The sequence below is a fragment of the Alosa sapidissima genome, chromosome 23 (assembly GCF_018492685.1).
Source record: "Alosa sapidissima isolate fAloSap1 chromosome 23, fAloSap1.pri, whole genome shotgun sequence".
Lineage (NCBI taxonomy): Eukaryota > Metazoa > Chordata > Actinopteri > Clupeiformes > Clupeidae > Alosa > Alosa sapidissima.
Genome location: NC_055979.1, coordinates 2,030,631 through 2,055,288, shown reverse-complemented (window position 1 = coordinate 2,055,288; position 24,658 = coordinate 2,030,631). Strand labels below are relative to the sequence as shown.

The 24,658-nt window shown below is 41.8% G+C and overlaps 1 long non-coding RNA gene across 1 annotated transcript; it reads right to left on the bottom strand.

Annotated features, from left to right (window-relative positions):
* Positions 1-221: 221 nt before the first annotated feature.
* On the bottom strand, positions 222-23,774 carry LOC121698363. Its single transcript, XR_006026755.1, has 3 exons — positions 23,764-23,774; positions 18,961-18,965; positions 222-299 (listed from the first exon to the last, which is right to left on the bottom strand). It is a non-coding gene; the product is annotated as an uncharacterized LOC121698363 (long non-coding RNA).
* Positions 23,775-24,658: the final 884 nt, after the last annotated feature.

Below are 24,658 nucleotides of genomic sequence, written 5' to 3'. Positions count from 1 at the left end.
CCACCACTTCAGCCCCGTTCAGCTTCACGTAGGGCCTCACTGAGAGACTGGGGTATGGCGAGGCGAACATGCTGGCGCAACCTCTCTGGTGCGAGCCCCCGCAGGAAGGCATGGAGGGCCAGCTCCTCTTAGGCAGCAGCATGGAACTGTGGGTAGCCACATTGGGCATGCAGCTGCACATCTGCGGCGAAGGTACCTAGGCTCTCTCCGTCTTGGCGGTGATGGCTAGCTAGCTGCTCCCTGCTCTGGTCGGTGAGGAGTCTCTGCCCGAACAGCCTCTGTAGCGCCATGGTCAAAGCCTGTAGGTCTCGTTGCTCTGCTGGGGCAATGTCGAGGAGCACCTGCAACACTTTTCCTTCCAATGCAAGGGCCAGGTGAGTGGCAGCTTCTTCGTCGCTCCAGCCGCCGTGCCATGCTGCCAGCTGCACTTGAAAGAGATGCGTCAGCCCATTGTACTTAGGAAGCTTGGCTGATGTCCTAGGCATGGCTGCAGGGTGTTGTGGTCTGGGTGTGGTTACCAGTGGTGGTGGTTCATTGGCGACAGCGAAAGACTGTTGATGTCCCGCGCCTGTCGCAGACAGCAGGGTGTCATCAGCGGTCGTCCTCCTCGCCACTAGGGGGCGGCCAGGGACAGCAGGCAGCAGTGATTCTCCCGCAGTAGCATTACCAACCTCTAGGGGGCGGTATGGCCGTGGTGCACTGGAACCATCAGGGTGGGTTGTAAAAGCGATCTTTTTTAGCAGGACCTGACATTTGCCTCTCCAGGAGTTTAAAGTTTTGCTCAATGGCTTTCTCTAGCTCTTTAGTATGTTTCTCCATCTTTCCTTTTTCTTTAATTTAAAATCCCACTTCTCACACCAATGTGGTGAGCGCTTGTGGAAAGATGCAAGTGAGTCAGATTATCTTAATTTACAACCCTTGCGTCCCTTACACCACACGATCACAAGGTGTACTGTATTTATTTAGAATCATACATGAACACTCAGTATTAGAATACTGGTCAGACATAGCCAAACACACTAAGATACTCAGTCGCGGTGGTTAAAGTGTTAGTAAAAGTTAACATGAACTTTACACTATTATCAGTCACACACACACTGGAAAGGCAAGGCAAGTGAACATGCACATAACAACACTAAAACATGACTTTTTTCTTAACCATAAACAGTCCCATGAGCCTTTGTGCTAACTAGCTCAACTAGAATGATGTCTCCCCCCCCTGGTCGCTACAATACTCTAGTTTGTAGCAAGTCAGAGGCGTGTTCAGTCCCTTTGGAGAATTGTGAAAAAAAAAGATGTGTTCTGGTGGGTGCTCTTTGGTTCAAGGTTTATCCAAAATTAGTTGAAAAGAAAAAACTTTTCTTCACCAAGGCACTCCAAGGAGTATTGTAAAATGTCTTTATTATTATGACATGTCCACTAAGGACTTTAAAGTTGTCTACGCGTAGTGGCGATTGGGCCTTCTTCAGGGCATAGTGAAAATGAAGCAGTGAAGTCTTTTGTATGAACAATTCTCCAAAGGGACTGAGCACGCCTCTGACTTGCAACAATTGTTACTTTTTGGTCATATCAAGGTTGACCTGTTTGGCTTGCTGCTCCACTCAAACAAGTGAGTGTTTCCTGATTTTTTCCTCTGTGATCAAACATGTCACAAGATAAGGGTTGAGGATTGAGGAAGGCAACAATATAGTTGTACCTGATTCCCTTCTGACTGGCACCCCTCTACCAAGTTCATCCAGTAAAGATTTGGATCGCATGTACACAGATTTTAAAAGACTTTGTGAAAAAGACATCAGACTTCAATGGCACCTTATCAGTTTATCGGATTACTGGAGAGAAAAGCGTATTCCAAGAGGCCACGGATTAAAAAATTTCCCTCTTTTGGATTGGAGGATGCTATCTTTCGTGAACAGTGGGAGGGCATCTTAAATAAATGTTCTTTTGACCTTATACTACTTATTATTGAACAAACAAAAAAGAGAAAGAGAAGGTACAAGAAAAAATGAATGAGTTAAAGAGGCAAATGTTACAAGCCAGCAATGAATCCCAACAATCTTCCTTTGAGGATGAGCTGAAGGCAAACTTGGAGAAGTTCACCATGGACTACACGCTGAAAAAATTCCGCCGAGATGAGAGGGACTACGCTGAAGGCAACATCTACCAATGGAAGGAATCCACAAAACGACCTCGGAGGCGAACGGTATCTTTTAACCTCAGTACAAGTGAAGAGGAGCCTGATGCCACCCATGAAGACACACATGGCGGTTTTTTAGGAACCGGACCATACACCAAAAAAGGCCCCCAACAGAAACGCCAACAAAGAAAAAGATCAGGAGGGGGAGACATAGATCCAATAATTTCAAAGGACAGCCTACGGAGCCGAGCCAGAAATCAGCGGTAATTAACATCTCCAAACATACATTGACACAAGATTCTATAAATGTCCTGTCTAAGGGACTCACTTTTGCCCCCGTGTGTAATGCTGCTGAGTTTAAAACAAATGTGGATCTCTTCAGATTCTATAGAAACCTCCATTTAATGATGTGGTACCACCAAAAGAATAAAGACACCTTTTACACCTAAGTCTACTTTTATGCCAATGTGTAACAATCCAACTCTGGTTGCCTTTACAAAGAAAGTGTCACATGACATGAATGAAATGTTCAGTAAAAGACAGAAAAAAATAAAAGACAATCTAACAAGAAATGAAAGGGTGGCACTTGAAAACCTGTCAAAAAATGAACAAATTATTATCAAACCTGCGGACAAAGGGGGTGCAGTAGTGGTAATGGACACTAGCTATTATGTTACTGAAGCACAAAGGCAACTGGGAAATGAAATTTACTATGAACAACTGAGCATGAATCCCATTGAGTCCATGAAGAGAGAACTTAGGGCTATACTGTCTAATGCCAAACAGTCGAACTGGATCTCTGACAAATAATTCTCTTTCCTGATGAATGAGAACCCACAAATGCCGTGTTTCTACATGTTGCCCAAAATCCATAAAAATCTGGAGCACCCAGAAGGGAGACCAATCATATCAGGAAATGGCTCATTGACAGAGACATGTTCTCAGTTTGTGGACTTTTTTATAAAACCTCTTGTGCGGATTTTGCCTTCATTCATTGAGGATACTACAGATGTCTTATGTGCATTGATTAACATTATAAATGCCACAGGCTGCTACATGGTGACCTTAGATGTAGCCTCTCTTTACACTAATATTGATCACCAGGAGGGCTTAGAGGCCTTGCAATATTATTTGTCTTTGCGCTCTGATGCCACACCACCAAATGAATTTTTATTGTCTTTGACAGAATGGACTTTGCACAACAATGTATTCATTTTTCAGAATTCTTTTTATAGACAGCGGAAAGGCACAGCAATGGGTGCATGCTTCGACCCTATTTATGCAAACCTTTTCTTAGGCTACTGGGAAGACACATTTGTATACAACCAACAAAATATTGTGTTTTTGGACAAGATCTTGTTCTATTGTCGCTTTATTGAGGATATTTATCTAATATGGTCAGGAAGTGAAGGTGAGCTCTTAGACTTTCATAAGTATTTAAATTCAACTAATGGGAACATCAAGCTGTCACTTGAATACTCTATGACATCTATAAATTTTTTGGACCTATCAATTTCCATTGATAGTAGTGGATCTTTACAAACTACTATCTATAGGAAGAGCACAGATAGGAATACCTTACTCAGATCTGATAGTTTCCATGCCAAACCACTCAAAAACAATATTCCGGTCTGACAATTTCAACGTTTAAAACGGATATGCAGCAATGATTCAGATTTTCAGACCAAGGCCGAAGACATGAAAACAAGATTTTGTGAAAGAGGTTATTCCCCAGCAGTGATAGGCAGTGTGATGCAAAAAGCCCAGTCCCAAAACCGACCTGACCTCTTAAAAAAGTGAAAAAAAACCCCAACAAAAACACAAAGGACCTTGCTTCATCACACAATTCAACAGCTGTGCCCCAAAGATGCAACAAATAATTAGGTCAAATTGGAAAATAATCCAAAGTGATCCGCTTCTGAGAGAAGTCTTTCCTGATCCACCTATGACGGTGTTTAAAAGGGCACCCTCCATAAAAGATAAACTGGTCAAAAGTTACTTACATGTACCAGACAAGAAAGAAAAAACATGGTTACAAAAAGACCTCTACGGTACCTACAAATGTGGTTCATGTAAACACTGTGAGGGTATCATCCAGTGCAAAACCTTTTTAGATTTGAGAACACAAAAGGAATACAAAACAAATGATTTTATTAATTGTAACTCTGAATACGTTGTATACCGTTTGCTATGTCCTTGTGGGTGTTTTTATGTGGGGAGAACAAAGAGGAAATTAAAAGAACGCTTTTCTGAACATAAGTATGCTATTAAGACAAACAATGAGGATTATCCAATGGCCAAACATTACAGAGAAATACATCACAGTGACCCATCATCTTTAAAAGTACAGGGGATTGAAGTTATTAAGAAAACTGTACGGGGTGGGGACAGATTGAAAAGGTTGCTACAGAGACAAACATTTTGGATCTGGAGCTTCAAGGCAATGGAGTACCCAGGTCTAAATGATGAAATAGATTACAGACCTTTTTTGTAATAATGTGGTCAATTGTTTTAACTACTGCTACTGTGTCTAGTATACTGAATTTCTATTTTTGAATGTTTAGTATACTGGATTTGCATTTTTTGTATTTCTGTGTTTGTTATGTTTGTTTTCTAAGATCTGTTTGAGGGGCGGGTCTTAGTAGCTACACTCTAGTCGGAGATGGGGGAGGGGTCACTATTTGTGGGAAATTAAGCAATCAACAGGTGTGCTGTTTGTTCAAACAAAAGACTTCACTGCTTCATTCTCACTATGCCCTGAAGAAGGCCCAATCGCCACTACGCTTGGGCAACTTTAAAGCCTCTTTGTGAAGTTGCTTCTTCTCCACCCTTCTCTTCTCTTTCCATAAAACTCACCAGAAGTCATCATTTAGGTGGGGGGGTCTTTTTACATCTGTGCCCAGGGGTTCATAATCCAACCATACCTATGTCTGTCAAAAGTTTGGAATACCCTAACTGACTACCATATTTTCCGGACTATAAGTCACTTCAGTCAAAAGATGTGTCATAAAGAGGGAAAAAACATATATAAGTCGCACCAAACATAAGTCACATTTATTTCGACATTTCCACATTTCACAAAATACTAGACCGAGAACAGACAGACTATGTAACTGGACACAGAGGCCAAAAAAATTGAGAATTCTACCGGGAATGTTAATAAAGATGAAGGAGTGAATGGCGGCAAGCTGGGCGATAACGAAGACCAATTTACAAAAGATTCACAAAAATGCTGATGTGGTACATAACAATTTAGCTAGAAATATGGCGAATGCAATGCAATCAAGCATTTTGGGCATGTGGAGGCACGAGCCAGCAGCAGAGCAAATGCTCGGGAGCAGGGATGTAGTGGAGGCTAAACGCAAGGAAACACAGTTTATCCACCTCTGAAATTTCAGAAATAGAGTTTATCCACTTCTTATTAGAGTTTATCCACCTCTCAAAAGAGTTTATTCACCAATTACAACTTATAATATTCAAAAACCACACTGTATTATTCTCATTCACAATATGTACACTCATCAACACTATAGGAACCATTTAAAGAACCACTATGCTGGTCTGGTTATTCCTTCACTGTTTCTGGGTTTTCGCCAGATTTGGGCTCGCATTTTTCACTACACAGCTACCCCTGCAGCTTCGGTAGCAAGTGACTGCTACGCTAATCCCCCACTAGCTAGCAAGCTAGTCATCAAGAAACCAAGCTAAACACATACAGGGCTTACAATAAAACGGTCAAGCAAACACATTGTTCGAGAGACTATCAAACCACATCACAAAGATGAAGTTCACCCAAGAGTAGGCTACTTACAATTTCAACAGCAACAAAGCCAAGTCGGAGTCCGTTTTGCAGTCTTCTTCAAAACTACAATCTGACTACATTTTCGAGGCGCGATTGGATACTTCCGCTGTATGTATATAAGTATATGTGAGTATGTATGTATGTATGTGCATTAATGTATGAGTGTGTGTCTGTGTATGTTTATTCAAAGTATGTCAAGTGTGTGCACAGCAGCCAACGAGAGTGGCACCATTTTGAGTTACAATCTCCCTCATTGCTTCAGGTGATTCAGTGGTGCCAGTTCTTTGTGAGAAGAAGTCGCGGGTGTGACACTCATGCATGGAGGCACTGCATGGGCCAAAAGCCCTGGAACGAGATCAGTGCGCAGGTCCCAGCAGAACTGCACCGTGCAGGAACAAAAGAAGCATACCAAGCTCAGTAGTCTGTCCTGAGAAGGCAAAACATGTGGCAGCAATGATAAGCATGTTTGACAATTTGGGTAGGTTGCATGGGGTGAGCTTGACATGCACATGCAGACATGTATAACACACAGACAGAGAGAGAGAGAGAGAGAGAGATACACACACTCAATAGAGCTGAATGACGAATATATGTTGGCGTGCCATCCATTGTGAGTGCTCATGCTTAGAGGCGAAATGATATTATTAGGGCCTACAGCAGTATATCACTTGTCCCATCTTAACTCATAGTCTGCTATCTCCTTACACTCAACTCCAACCAGGATCCATATCAAAAACCAATTCCACCAGTCCTGACATCTGCTAAATGGCTCGTGAAGGTTTCAAACACAGTCGGGGAAAATGTCAGGCAACACATAACCGGGCCCATCACATAAACATAGACAGGCACCAGTGTTATGACAAGTTACAGACATTATTTGCATGGTCTCAGCCACTCTCAGCCAAAGCATGAAATTGCTACATGTATTAGGAGACATAAAAGGTGCACTGTAATACATTATGGCTATGACACAGCGTTATTGATCATTACAGTGCATTGGGGGGAGTGTCATTTTTACTGTGACCACATTGGCTTGGAGTGAAACTGCACACAGATGTAAATACTTCATCACTCTTGAGTGTTTCTTTTTGCTGTTTCTTTTTCTTTGTTCCTCTCCTCTGCTCTTTCTGATGTTCCTCCCAACACAGCCGAAGCCTGATGACTTTTTCGAGCTGTTGAGCGTCTTCCACGTGAGAGACTGGCGACTTTGATGTTTGACAAGGAAACATTTATCACTAGTGTTTCTCCTTGCGCGACACCTCTCCCTCTCCGAATGCAAATGTGTCACATTTCTTCTCTCTTTCTCTTTCTCTATCTCTCTCTCTATCTCTCTCTCTCTCCCTCTGTCTTATTCTCTCAGGCATCTCCCCTGGCGGCTGTTGCCATTCGCGCTAGAGCGACGGAGCTCCTCCGCTCAGATCACAGAGCCCACGGAAGAGCACCTTGCTTTCATTCATTAATTACCCGAGGTGGGCTCGCATTTGTCAACGCCAGCACCAATTATTCCTGCCGGATGATGCTGACGGATGAAGAGACGGCAACGAGTGTTGAAATCAAGGTGCCATCGTCCTCTGTCGAGCGGCATGGGAGACGACAGGCGTGCTCGTTTGAGACTTACGCGACTTGAAAAGACTGCCACGGGTGATACGGGTTTCATCCGTCCACGCCTGTCCACATCGGGTAAGGTGTCCAACGGGTGGGTCTAATCAGATGTGTCAGTCAAGCCTCAACTTCAGAGAAGGCCCATCCCCCCTACTAAAAGCACATGCTGGGATAGCTTAGCATGGGTGTGCGACAAAGTAACATGTCAAAGATGCATCACTGTCGAAATCAAAAGGGAGTTGTCTCGATGTGTTTTCAAACTTAGTGCTCAGTTTACCTAGAAGGGCTACATCTCTCTCTCTCTCTCTCTCTCTCTATCTATCTATCTCTCTCACACACATACACTCACTTTTTCTCTGTGATTCTTGAAACAGGTAAACACTGCATGTTCCTTCAAGGTAAAAAAATGCTTTATATGATGATGATGTGTACATAAAACATCAAAAGTTTGGAAGGTGAAATGTGTGACTGCAACTGTATAATATAAACCCCTTAATTTATGTCTTTATAATCATTTCACTTTATATTATGTTACATACTTTAAGTGTACTGTGTGCTCCATGTAGTCAATTTATCTTGCCACCCAACAATGAAAATCAATTCATCTTATTTATCTTGCCACACAACAATGCAAATCTAAACACTATAATTCAACAGTGCATTTAAACCAAGTGCACTGAAAGTCCCATATGTTCAGATAGCAGTTTTGTATTCATGTTCATGTAAAGCGTGTCACAATTCTTTATTTTAGCCTCCTCTCTCATGACCTTTCCAACTGCAGACTAATTTGTGTTTTTGCATACGCTGCAAAAAAGATTTCCCGTGCAGCCAGAAGGACAATTGTTCAACCCCCCTCTCTTTTTCCTTTGTTAAATGAAAGGTGAACATTTTGAATCACAAAACTCTATAGTGCCACAAAAGAAGGGAGAGGTGATATGAATAACATGAAAAGGATTCAGAGAGAGTGAGAGGTAGGAGCTGGACTGAATAGGTGTCATGTTGAATGAGGGCATTAATCTTAAATGACAAAAGGTCACACGTGTAGAGGATTTACAGTTAATAGCAGGTTTTATCAATACCTTGAGATGTTGCCATCAGGTGTAGTCCTCCACCTGATCTCATCAAACTATATGACTCCCGTCTCAAGGTCCTGGAAAATGTTACCAGACATTAAGGTCACATTTGAAGGCATTAAACCGTCCCTTGCTGTTCGGTAAGTAAGGCCCCTTTGATATTCATTTGACTTTCCCTGATACTGAGTTCTGTCAAGATGATCAAGCAAATTAAAAAAAGGCCGTGCAGGCATAAGATAAGGGCCGGCAGTGACCAAGGTCAGATGACATTAACGCTAATCCGAGGTGCTTTGAAATTCTTTTAACACCTAACATCCCAAGAGTGGCGTTAGTGTCCTGTCTCTGCAAAGCCACGCCTGAGGTTCTAAAACTGCTGCCTCCATTCCCTAATCATCGTCTCACTTTCATTCAAATGCTTCAGGTGCCACGTTTGTCCCTCTGAATCATTATTTATGTGCAGAAATTAAAAACGAGAATGAGGCAGAAGGAGGGAGAGAGACAGAGAACGAGAGAGAGAGAGAGAGAGAGAGATAGAGAGAGAGAGAGAGAGAGAGAGAAGGGGATCAGGAGGACAGCAAAAAATCCAGCCACACCGTAGCTGAAAGGAGAATACAAAAACCTCTTTATACCAGCATGTCACCATCAGGCAATGTAACTATAACTCAAACTTACTGATTATTCAAAGGATGTTGCACAGCAGTGTCCAAGGACAGAGCCCTGCTGGGAGCCTGTGGAAGCAAGGAAGCAAGGAGTAGGGCCGGGAATTAATGAAGGAATGAGACCGCTCTCTCTCTCTCTTACTCTTTCTGTCTCTCCAGCAAAAGAAAAATAAAATAAGTAGGGCGCAATTTCTTTTTTATTCTTGTTTCTTTTCTCTCTTCCACTTTGTGGTAGCCACCATCTTGCTAGCTTGTAACGTCTAAGACCTGTTTGACTACTACATCCATTAGACCGTGTAAAGGTGTGATGTATGGTTGGGATGCACCTGAAACCAAAGCAGGGGTCGTTGAGATAAATGCTAATGTGTTAACAACATTCTTTTGTTTGGGCTCACTTGACAAATGCTGTCTGACAAATGCAGGCATTAACATGATTTATGCAATATTTATTCTTTCTACTGAAGAAGTAATATTGCATAGAGATAACTATTTATTCTTTAACAATACAATTGATCAATGATAAAGCATATTCTAATGAGTTATTAATCTATTACTCCTGAGAGAATATTTGCAAAAATATATGTATTTGAATAATGTGAACGTCTAACTTTTTTTTATCAATGTTCTTCAACGTCTCTTGTCAAATCTGGATAATACTGTTATATTTCTCCCTGCTGAGAGAAAGTCTGAATATTACCATTTAAAAGAAGTTTTAGCGAACATGAATAGTGAACTCCCAAAGGGAGGGAGATTCTACTTTTATTTATTGCATATCAGTCATCTCTGATCTATCTAATCATCTGAGACATATTTGGAAAAATCCATGGTGATTTCACAGACATAACACAGTGTGGTTTTGCAGCCTGCAGCTTAAATTGATCATAGATTATACAAATAAAGCAGGTAAAAGTAGGAAAAAGCACCTAAAAGAAAAGTCAAATAATTCATTATGATATTGACATGTGCTGGAATGTGTTGTATTTCTGATGTCTTCATATACTGTACAATGCAGGTGTTGTCTTATAGTGCATAACACACATACCAATCTTTTCCAAACCAAACAGGTTCCATGTTCCGTGAATAGGTTCCATGAACAGGTTCCATGTTCATCAAGGATTTGTGAACGAGCATCACAATAGATGCAATACAATGATTAGCATTGTAATAACATGGTAATAGCACTGTGTAGTTCATTCTAAAAGTATCCCCCACAATCTCCTGTAACTAGTGATCTTTGACTGTTCCTTACTTTTTAGGTTGCTCCAGATGGGGATCACATTTGAAATAATAAAGTGGTAGCGGTAAAGCTTAACACAGTGCTCATACCACTTTTAAGCATGTCCGTGTTGTCGTTGTTGCACTACTATTTTGATACAAGATCACGTCAAAATCGTTATTTTTAAAATAAGGCTCGACACAACATGAAACCTTGATCGAAGTATCATCAGTGTCTCTACACATGACCTCCAGCATTGAGAACATTGTTGGTGTACACAGAGTTCACTAAAAGAAAAGTTTTGAACAAATCACTTGGTTTTTCTGCTCGCCGCCATCTTGCCAGTCAAGGAGTGAGTGGTCCAAAACCTTTCTTTTTAGTAAATTATGTGTACACGAACAATGTTCTCAATGCTCGAGTTCATGTGTAGAGACGTGCACACACACACACACACACACACACACACACACAATTATAATAATCTTTGGCTTTTTACTCCAGCTTTTTTGTGGGTTGCTTTATTCAGATCACATGTTCTCTATAAAACATTATCTTTGACCCCAAGCTTGTTTAGTGTTTTCATGCACACACACACACACACACACACACACACACACACACACACTAACCACAGGCCCTTTTAATCAGAGGCAAAAAATAAAACATACAAATAAGTAGGGGTGGAAATAAATGAAGGCATTGTGATATGCTAAATGAGTTCAAGAGAGTGTCACTGTCACCTATTACAAGGGCACAGATGCATTTAAACACTTTGGGGGAGAGAGGGCGAGAGAGAGAAAGGGGGAGAGGGAGAGAGAATTGATTGAACAGATCCAATGTCCCGCTCATCTCATTAGACTCATTTCTCAGCTGCCCCAGGTTAATCACCACACACACGAGCACACACACCTCATGCTGTTGTTCCAGTTACATCATAATTAGTGCAGCAGGAAAAGCAATCTCCAGCTTATGAAAATCACCCCCCTTCCCAATGGCCCCACCACAGCACACATAACACATACTCACATCTCTATATCTCACTGGATACCACCTTTATTACTATAGCCTTCTACAGTGTGACACCCCTACTACACACACATATCTTCTCTCACACACACACTGCCTCCACCTTAGAGGCAACCACATTTTGGGGATTGATTTAATGTATTAAATGACACACATATCTCACACACACACACACACATCTCACACACACACGCACACACACGCACACACACACACATATCTCACACACACACACTGCCTCCACCTTAGAGGCAACCACATTTTGGGGATTGATTTGGGGACTGCTGTCCTAATCATCCAGCGTAGACTATTGATGGTGTCATTGGCACTCGGCCATCTGAGAAGGAGGGTGACTGTGGTGATGACACTGGCCAGAGGGGCTGCAGCCAATGGGAAGCCACAAGTGCTCAGCCCCTGACACAGCTTTGTCTTTCCTGGCTAGCAAGGATGAAATGTACGTACGTGTTGTGGAATGGGGTTGGTGTTGCTGGGGGTATTAATGACCTCCAGTGGGCTAATTTCTCTGCTCGCAGTTTAGACCTGAGACCTCACCACCTCTCGCCGGAGTCCAGAGGGTGATTAGCTGGCCAGCGAGGCAGACATACTAACATGTTTGTTTTCTCAAACCCTAATATTGAAGTGTCCCTGACCACCAAGGACACGGCTAATAGTTAATCGGTCTTGGGGACAAACAAGGCACCTAATTATTAGAGAGATGGTTTAGATCAAAATAGATTCTCTGAAGGCAAACCGTAATAGCTGTCTTGACTTTGGTTTAAGCAAGACAGCTATTTGGTTTAAGCAAGCATGAAGACCATTAACATTGTAATATTGTGTAAGGGAGAGTTCCCTGTCGCAGGAACTGCGACCTATTACTCAATGGGACTTGATCGCCAGATCAGGGATCTGTAACCCAGACGATAATATGAAATTAAAAAAAAATGTATGTCTGAACTTGATATGATATGAACTATATGAACAGTAATGTCAGCTCAGATTTTTTAGTCCTACTGAGGGCTCGAGAAACCAAAGGTCCATGGGGCTTTCTGCACTTTCCAAAAAAGAATTTAAGTGCCATGCATTGAGTCAATTATTGTACATTTTCTGAGGTGTAAAATCAAAAGAGTGAAGCTCATTTGTTATGGATAGCTTGAAATTCAACATCATTTTTTGCTTTTATCTTTGTTATAACTGTTTTAGCCTTGAGTCGTGCCTGCGGCAAAGAGATGGTTTCATCAATAAATCAAGCTGCACTCATATATAATTTCTTACTTAAGGTTACAGGAGAAATGACAATGCGTAGGCACACTTTGCACCTATGAAAAGAAAAATGATGCACTGCCTTGGAAATGTTAATATGTGATGAAAGTGATCTAAAGAAACAAAGTGCTTGTTTGTGTTTTTGTCACCAGAGCGTGAAATTAATCACATTTCCTTGGCTTCACACGATATCCACACTCTCCTCTCTCTCCCTCTATGTGCTCTGCATGAACAGTGAATGAAGCAAGTCGAAAACCAAGTAGGTCGATCGATTTTCATCATTAGTACGATGCGTGGAGTTTACAGAGCCTACAGTCTTATGCAAGGCAAACCTCGTGACCTATATATTATTTGTATCGAACTTGTAAGCTAAGTTGCAGAGTGTCTGGAAGGAAATAGTAAACGATGGACATACAGTTATCTCTGCTTTCAGGTTTCTCAAGTTTCAGGAGTAGACCATTGAGAAGCGAAGGCACCAGTGCTCAGGTCAGCTTTAGATGAGGCTTTCTGCAAATATTATTTGCACTTAATACTTCAATCAATCAACTGTGGGACTCCCGCTGCACTTAAACATATAGGGTTTCCAGGCAGGGAATAGTGGCTTGTGGCTAGCAGAGTGTGGTCCACAAGCTCTGGCCTTCAACGGCAAGGTCAGCATGTGGTTGCCGAAGCAATATCCCCACTCTAATTAGTCACTTCAGGCAAGGTTTAAGCACAGATGCATGGTGGGAAAGGATGCGGGTGATCAGATGGAATGCAGTCCTGGTCTGTCCATGCGTCCTTGCTGTGTCTTTAACTAGATGTATCACATAGCCATATAGAAGGTGTGTGTGTGTGTTCTGTGTTCTGTGTGTGTGTGTGTTTGTGTGAGTGTGTGCATGAGTGTGTGTATGTGAGCGAGAGAGAGAGAGAGAGCCAAGCTGGACATTTCCTCTGTCAGCTTCTAGATAGTGGTGTAGAGCCAGTTGGTTCAAATTCACCTAATTCATAAATTGCAGTAGCCTGGGTGCCATTCCGAACTTAGTCCTCCCCACATTTGAGGTTGGGAAGTTCGGTCTGGCATTGCTCCATTGTGGAGCAAGTATGCTCGCCCTAGATCGGGCGGACCAATCAAATTGGGCTTTACGATGATGGACAGGTGAGCAACAGCGCCTGGTCTATCACGTCATCTGAGCACGCTTAGATTAGGCTTATGTTTGAAACAAAAACGCTGTGGCTAGAAGGATACATAGCTTTTAAGACCCCATATGGAAAATGCATATTATTATGACCGCCGCGCAGCTCATGGCCAATTTTCCGTCAAGGATTCCCGGGACACTGAAAGACCGGGGTACACGAAACTTTGTGGGCATGTAGCCCCACATGGATACCATGGAACCATCATTTTTCGTTTTGATCTATAGCCCCACCGCTGGACTGAACCCCCCAAAAGGAGGGTAGGGCAGACACAGTTTTCTGTAAATATCTCGAGAACCGTAGGGTTTAGGAGGACCACCTTTTTTTTGTATGTTGATCCTAAGGGGCCATGTCAACCCATTCCATAACCTATAACTCATTTCATGTATAGCACCACCTAGTTAAAAACAAAAAAGTAAAAATGAGGTGTTGTAATCGCAGGTATCTGTGACCTAACATGGTCAAAACTGCACGAAATTGGAAATGTAGGATCAGTAAAACACCCTCTGAATGCACGCCAAGTTTCATGTACTTCTGTTCATGGGGGGCCATACAATAAATTAATTTCTGTTACTGTACACCAACTGGCCGGTAGGTGACACAGTTTTCTGTGAATATCTCGAGAACCGTAGGGCCTAGGAGGACCACCTTTTTTTTGTATGTTGGTCTTAAGGGGCCATGTCAACCCATCCCATTACCACTTATTTCATGTATAGCGCCATCTAGTTAAATATGAAAAAGCAAAAAATTAGGTGTTGTAATCACAATATCTCTGGCTGACATGGTCAAAACTGCACGAAATTGAAAGTGTAGGATCATTATGACACCCTCCGAATGCATGCCAAGTTTCATGGACTTTCGTTCATGGGGGGCCATACAATAAATTCATTTATGTGTACATTTAGTGACCGTACACAAACAGAGTTTTCTGTGAATATCTTGAAAACCTTAGGGCCTAGGATGACCAATTTTTTGCCATTGTTTGCCTCCAGGGGTCGTGTTAACCCATTCCATATGCACACATGCGCATAAACAGATATTCACACACACACACACTTACATTCACAGTATGACACATACACTGGGGGCAGCCGTGGCCTACTGGTTAGCACTTCGGCCCTGTAACCGGAGGGTTGCCGGTTCGAACCCCGACCAGTAGGCACGGCTGAAGTGCCCTTGAGCACCTAACCCTCCTACCCGAGCGCCGCTGTTGATGCAGGCAGCTCACTGCGCCGGGATGAGTGTGTGCTTCACCTCACTGTGTGTACACTGTGTGCTGTGTGTGTTTCACTAATTCACGGATTGGGATAAATGCAGAGACCAAATTTCCCTCACAGGAGCAAAAGAGTATATATACTTATACTTATACACACACAGCAGACATACATGTATGCATGCATGCACATTCACACACACAGGCACACCCACAAGCACATGCACACAAACATAAACACATACCCACACACATGCACACAATTTAAGAATTTCTCAGAATTATGAACAGGCAAGATGGCAAGATGGGGGTGGGGTTGTATAAAATGTATTTTACATGTGAAATCTATGAACTAATCTTGTTTTGGTACTTGTTGTCTAGCAGATACCAGTGAGAATTGAGTGTGCATAATGCAATTCAGTGAGACAATTAGAATCCTACATGCCTTTCACCTTTTGTTTTTAGCCAGCAGCCAGACCAGCAGATACCCTAACTTTGCTGAATTACTGAAGCTAAGCAGGCTTAGTTAGTACTTGGATAAGAAACCTCCTTGGAAGAGTAAGTTCCTGCTGGAAGCGGTGTTGGTGGCTGGACAGTAGGTGGCACTCTTTTCTGTGTCCAAAAGCCACCAAACAAATATCAATCCCAATGTCCTATTGCAGTGGCAGGGACACTACTGCAGAAGATGTTTTCCTTTGCTTGAATGTTAAATTGAGGTCTTGACTCACCATGGTTGTTAAAGATCCCATGGCATTTATCGCAAAGAGTAGGTGGTTCCCTGATTTGCTTTATTTATGTACACATACATAAAGACACACACACATAAAAACACACACACACACATACACACACACACTACACATGCACACACACATACATGCACACACACGGCACACACAAACACATAAACACACATACACACACACATGCACCCACACATACCTCCAGTCCTGTTCACCCTGTACACATCTGACTTCTGCTACAACACCGAGTCATGCCACATGCAGAAGTTTTCTGATGATACTGCAATTGTGGGGTGTATCAGGAACGGGCAGGAGGAGGAGTACAGGAGCCTGGTGGAGGACTTTGTGCAATGGTGCAAACTCAATCATCTTCAACTCAACACTTCAAAGACCAAGGAGATGGTGGTGGATTTCCGCAGGTCTAGGCCCACTCTGCTACCAGTCCACATTGATGGGGTCAATGTGGAGGTGGTTGGCACCTACAAGTATCTGGGTCTCCACCTGGACAATAAACTGGACTGGTCAGCCAAAACTTATGCACTCTACAAGAAAGGGCAGAGCAGGCTGTACTTCCTGAGGAGGCTGCGGTCCTTCAATGTGTGCAGCAAGCTCCTCAGGATGTTCTACCAGTCTGTTGTTGCCATCGTCCTCTTCTATGCAGTAGTATGTTGGGGAGGAAGCACAAGGAAGAAGGATGCGGGGCAAATTGACAGGCTGGTAAGGAAAGCTGGCTCTGTAGTGGGAGCTGAAGTTGAACTGGAGTGCATCACTTCACTATCTGACAAAAGGACCCTGAACAAACTGATCAACATCCTGGACAATGAGTGTCACCCACTCCACAGCACTATTGTTAAGCAGAAGAGCCTGATCAGCTGGAGACTTCGCTCACTGCCTTGCACAACAGACAGACTGAGAAAGTCATGTGTCCCCAGGGCCATTGAACTGTTCAATGCCTCACTTAAGGGAAGAGGAGAGATAGACTTCTCTGCATAGTCTGTCTGCCTCTTCACCCCCTCCATGTTTGGATACTGTCTGTCCACTAGCCACTTTTACCACTGTCTTTATGCCTCACTGTTTGTGTGCTATATTAGCACATTAGCACATATGCATAACCCCTCCCTCCATGCCACAGTCGAACTGTGGCCACACTTTTACCTTTTCTTAAAATAGTTAAATATATAGATATATAGACTTTACTTTACTTTATTTCTGCATTGTTGCACTGTTGGACTTACTCATTTGCACTATTACCATGACCACTATCACCATTGCACTATCACCATGACACTCATTCACACAGAGCACCTTACATTACCTATGCACAGAGAATCACAGGCTCAGTCCCTGCCTCAGTCATTGCAAGCGCCTCTGATTGATTAATCACCACTATGTGGATACTGTTTTTAGAATGGATTTAGATTAAGTGTTAGTTAGTATAATTTGTATTTTAGTATATTTAGCATATTCTTTATTTTCTACTGTCCTTATTGCTTAGTTGTGTTTTTATATTATATACTTTAATTACTCTTTCTGCTGTTAAAGAATGTGTTTGTGTTGTCTGTATGCTGCTGAGACCTTGAATTTCCCCTGGGAATCAATAAAGTATCTATCTATCTATCTATCATACAAACACACCTACATACACAAACACACGCACACACACACTCACACACAAAAAAACACACACAAAACACATATACACAAAAACAACCACACACTGCACACACTTAATTACAAACACACAAAAAAGGAACAAAGTAGGAAAACTGTGTTTGACAAGCGTGACTTATTTTTCTGGAAAAAAATGTGCTGGACTGGGCGGTGGTCATATTTTGTACCGCTCTGCGGTACATTTAGTTTAATGAGGTTTTATCACTGAAAACGATTATTTCTGAAAATTTTGGCAAAAGTTGAGATGTGGGAAAACTTGTGGTTTAGCTTTCATCAAGGGAAAACAGCGCTGTTGCATTGCAACATGTTCCCTCGTTCGTTTGAAATATCTGATTGACCACCTGTTCGAGGGATTTGCGACAGCCTTTCCCAGCTGTATAACATGTTTGTAGCATATCAGTGTTCAACGGAATTATTTTTAAAAACGGAGGGGATATAGGCTATCAGTTTTTTCCTAATAGCCTAGGCTACCCTACTACGTATCTCTTAGATTTCGCTAATGAGTGTTGTAGGCTAGGAGTTATTGACGACACTAACTTTTACAAAAGACCAGAAAACAATGAGGCATTTGAGGAGAAGAAGGATGGTTTGTGTGTTTTCTTCCTACACCTCACGGTAAGCTATTTTGTTGCTCTGATTGGTTAGGTCTATCCAATTGAGTGCAGAGGCATTCCCCCCCTGTATCGGTTGAAACACGCCCCATAATTATGTCCCAATGGAGCAGTATCAGACTCATATTCTGACTAGAATTGAGTATGACTACATCAGGCTAAAATTGCAGTGCCCCCCATGGATGAAATTGCCGTGGTAATCCTAGACAAATTTTGTGTGTTTCAGAACATCTTATGACAAGGTACTGGTGTTTGAAGTACCACAATTTTTCATTTATGCCTGTCACTCAGTGGCGTTACACCACAAATGAATGCTTATGGGATTTGTTGATGCAGCTCCTTGAGACCAACCTACCACACATTTTCATCATCAACCTACTTACCCGGCTTTCAGGGGGGCCAGTGCGGGGTTGGGGGTGCTGCCTCAGACCAAAATAATTCCTATAAGCCTTAAGAAGTCTAATAATTAGCCTATAAGCCTTAAGAAGTCTAATACCTGACAAGTATGTCAGCATTGTTAAGACAACATATGTTGGGATGCCATGCCAGATGCTTTACAGAGGGACCTCAACAACTGTGCTCGAGGTTCGAACTGGCATTAGACAGGGAAGTTTTTTCTTACTGTCAATCAACTGAGTGATGAAAGAGACCTGAGCGGGAAGAAACAATGACATTCAATGAACCCTGACATAACAGCTGGATGATCTTGACTTTGCGGATGAACTAGCTGCAATGTCACATACTGGAGACCACATGTAGATCAGTACTTGAAACAATAGCTGCAAAGTTAGGAATGAGGATAAACATGGAAAAACCAAAGTTACGATGATCAATAACAACAGTAAGATCAACATCAGAGTCCAAGATGAAGAGGCGGAGGAAGTAACATAATTTACATACTTTGGAAGTGTAGTGGATAATGATGGGGGTGTGGAGCAAGGTGTAAAAGTGTGCATAAGGAAAGCAAAGACAGCATTAATCATTCTCGAATTCCAAGGCAATATCAACACGCACAGACACAAAAGTCTTCAACCCTAATGTCAAATCAGTAATGCTATATGAAGCAGAGACATGAAAAATAACACTATATAGAAAAATCCAAAGTTTCCTTAATGGATGCCTACGGAAAATATTGAAAGCATGGTGATTCAAGTCCATTGCAGAAAGTGCAAATGCACCATAACTTTTCCATCATTTCTTGCACCTATCCTGCATTGTTAAGGCAATGGTTGTTGTTTTTTTGAATGACAATGATAACTGACAGCATAGATATACTGATAGCTTTCATTAGGCCTTAGAGAAACACATTTAGTTAGAGAGTTAGACAATGCTTGGCTAACAGTGACAGTAACAGTTTAAATGGACATTAACCTAGAATCATTCCAACATGACTGCACTTGTTGCTGAGCATTGACCTTATATCAAAACAAAAGTAAATTACATAGACTCTGGAAACAGAAATATATATATATATATAGCATCAATAATAATAAATATTCACAATCGACAATAAACGGAGGAAATAACCATGGCCTGCACAATAAGTTGTGTGGCATATTGAGTTAGATATGGTCTAATCTTCCCAATATTGTACAGGATAAACCAACAGGATTTAGTATCTGAGGCTACATGCTAAGACAAATTTAGTCAGCCATCAATTGTGACACCCAAATTACATCCACCCTAGTCTCTCATTGCATGAGCTACAGTATGTGAGTCTAAGCATGGTCTCTCTAAGAGTGGGCCTTGGAGATGTCACTGAGATCCAGCCAAATCTGGTCAGGGAGCCATGTTCTACTTTGATCTTGATCTCTTTGAAAGGAAGTGCTGACATTTTGACCACTAGGCCTTAATCAGATTCAGTATCGTGGAAGCCAGTCTGTTTGCTTATTAAACCTTGTTTACATAATTGGGCATATCAAAGACTTCGATGAGCTATATTAGCTGGCTTGCATCTCATTTTGGCACACATTTTACACATGAAAGCATCTTTTCCGATTAGATGTGCAATGTAACATTATGAACCATGCTTAAAAACACATCGACCACTCATAGGAATATGGTAATGACTGAGATCTGTGAGGATGTGCTGTATATATTTTAGAAGGTCTATCAAAGGCAGAAAACTTTATCTTTTATTGCTAAAAATACTACTTGTTTTCCTTTCATGCATCTTTGATTAAAGCTGGAATAGCCCATGCAGATGGGACGTTCATGTTTAGGAGCTTGGCTTGAGGAGATATTCATTAGAATCATAAAATGGAACATCAGACATGGGACTGAAGCTGGACCTGATGATGGAAATTCATTTGAAAATAAGTAAATAAAAACAGTAAAAATAAAATCATCATTAAAAACAGCAAAAACATATTTTAATCAGCTTTCTCCAGCTAACATAAGTGTTAGGACATCCCAAGTGTTTAAAACATGCACACTTTTATTATTGTTCCCTGTAATAAATGTGATTCTGATGAACGACTGGCGCCGTGGATGTGAATTGTTTTTGAATTAATAAAATGTTTGCAGTGAAGTGCCTAATGGCCCGTTTTGCAAGTATCATTAGACTATAAATCCATGCCAGTAAATCATGTTAAAACATGTCCAGGCCTTCTGCTTAGAGATGAAAAGTAAATAACATTAATACTAATTCACATGCATCTCACGTCGATGACAAAGACCCACAGCCGTATGACTGCATCTGAGTGTATGCGTTCTGGGTCAATTACTGCTGAGTTAGCAATTCATAAATAATGTAGCTTTTATGCCCTCGTTTTTATCAGGAAAAAAATGCAAACATGAAACTAAAAATACGACAAATTAAATCATTTTTTTCCCATGTCCCAATTTTTCAAAAAGCCAGTCCACTTCGACTTTTTGTGAGACAGTGTTCTCACATCACGCTTCTGTCTCTGCCTTCTCCCTGTTACCATCAGGCAGTGCGAGGCTGCAAGTTGTCAGCCACTGATCCACTTTTAATCATGCAGAATGAGAGCACATTTAAAAACTAAACCCTTTTCTCGTACTCACATCCTCCATATCAGAGTTAGACTCTGAGGCCTGGAAGCTGGGATCACATTTCTTATCAGACTGCTTTTAATAAAAAAAATGTCCTTCATAGACCTCATAAAAATTGTATGAGCTTTGCATGATACCCCTGCTTTGTGTGTGTGTGTGTGTGTGTGTGTGTGTTACAGGGTTATTTAATTTCTTGGTCACAAAAAAAAAAACAGCAACAAATGTCTGGCTTTGGAACAGACAATATAATCATCTATATCTCTTTGCCTTCAATACCTGATAATAGTGATATAAATGTTCCATGCCCATGGATGGCAGAACTTCTATGACATTTCAAGATTTAATAGAAAGGGCATCACAGCAATGTTAAAAAAAATTAAAAAAAAAAAAGTCTTTTGAAAAATGAAATAACAAGAGAGCCACATTGACCAGTGACGGTGAATAAACCATTTGGACCATATGATACCATTTTGACCTTGACCATGTTCATGTGGTCATTCATGTCATATCAAAGTTACATAGGCCAATTTATGAAAGTGTTCTTATTGCAATATAAGCAAAATATGCACACAACAAACCAGAGGAATCGCCGTAAAAAATAAATACACTTTTTTTTATCTTCTAATTTGAACATCACTCATTAGTGCAATTAAGCATGCAGACTGACAAATTAGTGTAATCCATCAAACCATGATGCAAGGGCAAACAAGGACGAAAACGTATATTAAAAATGTACTTAAAGCAAACCGGAGGCCAATCAAATATGACCACTGATGCGGTTAAAATCAACAAGGTGTCCTCTGGAGATAGCATTAGTCGGGAGTCTCACTCCAATATGAATGAAACAGCTGAATTTTAATTGTAGTTAACATCTTTGTTAGGATACATTTTATCTCATGTTTCAAGATATCATTGACAAGACTTTCACATTTTCCATTTTGGCTACATCTGTCATATAAAATTGATATGCTAAAACCCTTTCAGTTTTATTTATTTATGTATGGGCATTAGCAATGAACATTGTCTCAAGGCACTTTACAAAGATGCCAAAACAACTACAGGACAGCTTCTAAAAGCACACTTAAAAAGCACAATGCATGGCATGACTCAGTGTTTACTTGACTTGTGGTTGGAATGGTAATTTTAATATCCATTATTATGATAGGCCAGCTCTCTACTGACGCACCGCTACTTTCTCTGTCAATATGCGTTCCTGGCAAATGGCGTAATACGGTTCAGAAAGTCAATTGAATGCATGTTTCTCTGACACCGCTGAGCCCAGCATAATGCCTGGAAATATGGTTAATGCCATTTGAGAGAGTGCCAATCTGTCAAGCCTGGCTCCGAGGACATACAGCAGCACATGTGCAACACGGTAAGACATGCCCAGAAATTGTCACTTCCGTGTGTGAGGCACGTGTCAAAGCATGACAATCATACAGCAGACAGGTGAGATCTAAATAAATGCATGATGAACAGGGTTGAGTGAGGGGAGCATGTGGGACCCATTTTTTGTATTGGCATAGCACATGCAGCTTTGCTTTTTCTAAAAACCATACAGCAAAACACCCACAGTCAGGACGAACTTTGCAGTCAAACAATGTCTTCCTTCGAAGCATTAATCTTCCTTCTTACTCCTTAATTTCCACACATTTTCCCTCTCATCATCTTAGCCTAGATTATAAGGTCGCACACAATATATGTAAATACAGCTCTTTGGTAGCACAGGCTTTGGAAGATGCCCCCCATCCCCCACCACTCCCCAACTTTTCTCTGTCGCAATCAAGAATGACAATCTCATTAAATAGTCATTTGGCCTCCGTAAGCTGGTGGGTCTTGCTGGAGATGTGTCCTTTGAAAAGAAGGAAAAAAAGGCTTTAATTGAAATGCCCAGCCTCGGTGACCTTGGGATGTTAATCTGGGTGCCGGAGCATTTATCTCTGCCTTGTCGCCAGTTTGTCTTCTGATCAAACACGTTGGGGAACGCTAGGCATCAATCATGCACCCTCAGCAGCCACACACACTCACACATTTGATTTATGGGTGGCAGCGTCATATGTTATTTTAAACAGTTTAAAGGTGTGTGTGTGTGGGGGGGGGGGGGGGGTATCTGCCTGTCTGTGTCTGACTCCATGTGTGTCTGTGAAAGAGAGAGGGAAAGAGAGAGACAGGAGAGAAAGAGAGAGACAGGGAGAGACAAATGGAAAGAGAGAGAGAAAAAATGTGTGTGTACTTGTGAATGTTTTGCTCATTTGTTATCAGAAAAAGACCTGGCAGGTGGTCCAAAGGTTCCTTTCTACATCCCTTCTACTCCTCCTCTGCTTGTTTACTGAAAAGGTGCGGTGAAATCTGACAGACGTGTTTGATTGCTTTCACAAACACTGTGGTCTCTGTGGGCTCTCCAACAAGCACACTGTGAGTGGTTGAAACTTACTAACCGGACTTGAAGACCCATTACTGTGGTCCTTTTCAATCACTTCAAGTAACAAAGACTGATTAGTAATTGCCTGTCAACTGCTTTGTTACCAAACCGCCTCAATCCACGTAATTATAGGCCCAAACAATAGAAATTCAATTACATTAACATAATCCCCCTATTTACTCATTATAGCCTTGTGATTGTACAAGCATCTTCCTTCACATAGCGAAACACTTGTTTCTGCCACAGCTTCAGTGACACAAACAAGGTCTGCTCTGCCATGGTAGGTATTGATTGCTCCTCATTGCTGTTGTGTGCATGGACACAAACTCAGTGCTGTGATCGTGTCTGACCATCACAGAGCTAAAGGAGGGAGAGAAGGGGGGAGAGGTACTGTAGGTATGTGTATTAGAGAGATGGACAACAGTGTGAGTCTGCATGTGTGTATGGGTATGTGTGTGTGTGTGTGTGTGTGTGAGAGAGAGAGAGAGAGAGAGAGAGAGAGAGAGTCGGGGGGGGGGGGTAATAGAGCCACACATCCACAAAAGACCCCCCCCCCCCACACACACACACACACACACACGCACACACACACACCAACACAGACAAACATACTGCTTGTGTGACGTGTGATCAGCTCAGCCGGGCTCTGCTTGTCCTCACTGGGGCTTGTATTGTTCTATCTAAGGGCCATTTACACTGTGTGTAAGGAAGAAATTGTGGGTGCAACCCGTGTCCAGTTTAACACGCAATGTCAGCGTGGTCAGAGAATTGGCTTTGAAAGCCCAGGCCCCGCTAAAAAAGAGCCTGCGTGATCTCCTTGCTAATGCCTAACATGTTATTTACCAGGGAGATACAGGGCCTCCACTGTATTAGGCTATAAGGGGGATGGGGGGCTCCAAAAACAAATACATAAACAATGCAGGACATGGTATCACGTGGTATGCAATCAAGGGTTTGGCTTAGTGCACACTTTATTTTATAGTCATGTGTCTTTTACTGATGAAACATTTCATCCATCGTATCAACTGGATACTA